Source organism: Alligator sinensis, unplaced genomic scaffold (assembly GCF_000455745.1).
Source record: "Alligator sinensis unplaced genomic scaffold, ASM45574v1 scaffold1354_1, whole genome shotgun sequence".
In the NCBI taxonomy this organism is placed as follows: Eukaryota; Metazoa; Chordata; order Crocodylia; family Alligatoridae; genus Alligator; species Alligator sinensis.
Window position 1 is genome coordinate 174179 of NW_005842344.1, and position 3071 is coordinate 177249.

The following is a 3071-nucleotide window of genomic DNA, read 5'->3' on the forward strand; positions in this document are numbered from 1 at the left end:
GCCCGCGAGGTGCCCGGAAACCCCGGGGAGGCTCCTTTAAGACGAATACTTTTTTTTCCCCCATCCTTGGAGTCTCATGACTCAGCTTTTCTGGTGCCAGGAATTTCCAGGCAGGAGGGAGGGGAGCCCCGCGCCGGAGAGGGGCTGCCGGGCAGATTTGGGCTCTGGGAGGGGAGGAAGTGCCCTAGGGAGCAAGGGCGGCTGGGCTGCGCTGCCCCTCTCCAGATGCAAGCCCCCCCAGCGGCACACTCCTGGTGTGCACCTGTGTCGTGTGTGTGTCCTGCCCCGCTCCTGCAAATATTGCACTAGGATGCAGGAGCCGCGTGTTGCTTTGGTACTGGCTTGTGTTGCCCTAGGAGGCAGAGCGGATGCCCGTGCTCTTCCTTCAGATATTGAGGCTTCTTAGTTTTCTTGCTGAAGTCCGGGGAGGCAGGGAGCCGCGCTGGAGACCAATCCCAGGGTTTCATTTTGCGCAGGGCAGGCTTGGTGGAAGGAGAGAAGCTAAGCAGAGGGAAGCAGGGCAGGAGGGCGCTTGCTGCGGGGTGGCCGAGGCCTGTTTCCAAAGACCTGGGTGGGTTTTTGTCTTTGGTTATCTAGCTGTATGAGTGTATGTGATATCATAAAGCTAGACAACCGAATGTAAAAACCGGCTCGCTCCTCTCCGCGACTCCCCATCGGCAGAGAGCTCTCCTGGCGCCCCGGGGGAGAGCGGATTTCTGCCCGCCACCCACCTCTCTGAATCACTGACCGCTCTGCAAAGGACCTGCCTGCATCTGCACAAAGGCAGGGATATTTAAAGTGAAACGCGCCGTGCCTGTGGAGCAGGTATTTCGGGGGGGGGCGTGTGGCCTTGAGTCGTTGTTTCCGGAGGCCCGAAGCCAGTGCCTGTGCTCAGGTGATCGTTTACCTCCAGCTCCGGTGCTCCCTGGGCCAGCTACAGACCCAGACACTTGTTATTTGTCCTCCTTGGCTTTCATTTTCACGTCGGGTATTAAATGTTGCCGCGTGTGTTTGGGGACCAGGATGGCAGGGCCTGCTTGAAAAGACCTCTCAGGTTTGTGGCCAGGTGGAAAGTGGCTTCACGGTGTCATGGTGCGGGAGTTCCAGGTTGGAGGCCGTCTGCATGGAGAGATGGCCAAAGTGGTGGGGGAGAAGCACAAGTCAGCTCCTCTAGTCACTCGCTTGTGTGTCGTGGGGTATGCAAGCATTGCTCGCAGCAGGGCTAGACCTGAAGGGTGAAAAAGGCTCCTCGTCTCCGGGTCTGACCTCCGCCTTTATCTACCTCTCTGTCTGGTCCCTCCCCTGCCTGCTACCACTCTGGCTTGAGTACAGCTAGAGCTTTGGGCTGTCCGGGATGCTCTCTGCACAGCATGCACCATGCTGGGGTTAGTGTTCCCGATTCTGATCCCGCAGTCCCCGGTGCAGGGAAAACTCCAGCAACCCTCACTCATGCAAGGACTGCGGGTCTTGCAAATCCCCCTGTGCAGAATCTCGCTGGCTGCAGCTGGAGTTCCCCAGGCAGAAAGCTTGCAGGATTGGGGCTGGCTCGCTGACAATTGAAGCAGGGAAGGGACCCTCAGCAGCAGCTGTGAATGCAGTATGGTCACTGGTGACTTCTGGAAATCTTGCAGGGGGAAGAAAGGGGACACGGGCAAATCTGCACATAGGCTCCGGGCCTCCTCTTGTCTGCCACAGTGCACAGGACATGGTCTGGGAGCGGAGGCCAGGGAGGGCTTCCAGGCCCTGAAGCCACAGGCGTGCAGTATTTACGGTTTGCCTTGCAGCCATGTGGTTGTAGAGACCCTGGCATCACGTACGCCTCTGTGCCATCCCAGCTTCCCCAGGAGAAGTCGGCCTGGGCATAATGGGTACCGTCTGCAGGAGGTGCTCCAGGATCAGGGCCTAGTGAGGTGGCTTCAAGTGCTAGCGTGAGCCGGGCAGCGTGGCCACAGGCCCTAGCCCCTGCACCATCTCAACCAAGGGGCCCGGGTGGGTGCTTTCTCAGCACAATTTTTAACCAAGCAGTAACAAGGAGGCAAGGCAAATATTTAAGTAAAAAAAGAATCCCACTAGAAACCGCTGTCCCTCCAAGCCCAGCCAGTACCTTTCTCCCCCACAGCTGCTGGAATAGGGAAACTCCATCTCCACCTTTTCAAGCCCACCTTGCTGGAGCCTGCAAAGCCTGGGTGCCAGCTGCGGGGTTGTGGGGAGAGGCTGAGGAGGGACCCCATCGGTCTGTGGGACTGGGGCCGTGAGCAGCTGTGGGCAGATGTGCCGGGGCCCCACGTTCTGTGGGCCTGCGAGCAGCTCTTACACAGAGATGAGACCTGCTTGTGTGTTGGGGACAGGTAACACGTGCCCAGCGCCAGAACGTGGCTGGGTAGCGAGCAGTGCCGTCATTCCTGCGCCTCTGTGGTGTGTCGGTGGGGCAGTGTATCTGAGCTCGGAGCAGCTCGTCGGGCCGGCCGTGCTCAGGGCTTCGGGACCTCTGTATGTCCCGGGGAACAGCGGGGCTCTGCATGAGCAGCACGGGGTGAGCGAGGAGCCCAGCGAGGCATTTTTAATGGGCTTAGGCTCTGGTGCTCCTGTCCGTGGCCGTGGCCATGCCCCTCTCGTGCCTGTGTTGCTGTGCGCGGTCCTGTTGAAGTCGACATGAGCAGCGCACTACTCTAAGGAGCAAGCGGGGGCAGGCTTGGGCCCAGGTTGTCACGTTTTGGGGGGTTCGTGCCTCCTCTCTTCTGCTTCCTTCAAAGTCACTCCCCCTCTCCAGGCCTTAGCCGAACACCTCCCTGCTCTGGGTTTGCCTCTCCCTGAGCTGGTGCCTCTTGTGCGCCAGGGGCTGAAATCTCACCCTCCAGGGTGCTGCCTGGCCAAAGGCTTTGCTAGCAGCTGGTGCTGGTGTGGTGCATTTGGGGGTTGGTTTGGGGCCTGGGCAGGTGGCACCGTCCCAGCACACAGGCAGATGGAGAGCCCACGGTGCGGGGGGCGCAGAGGGACAGACACCCGCCTGTGCCCATGGACCCACCCCGGCATTCACGGAGGGGCCGGGGGGGGGCGAGGTGGGCTGGGGG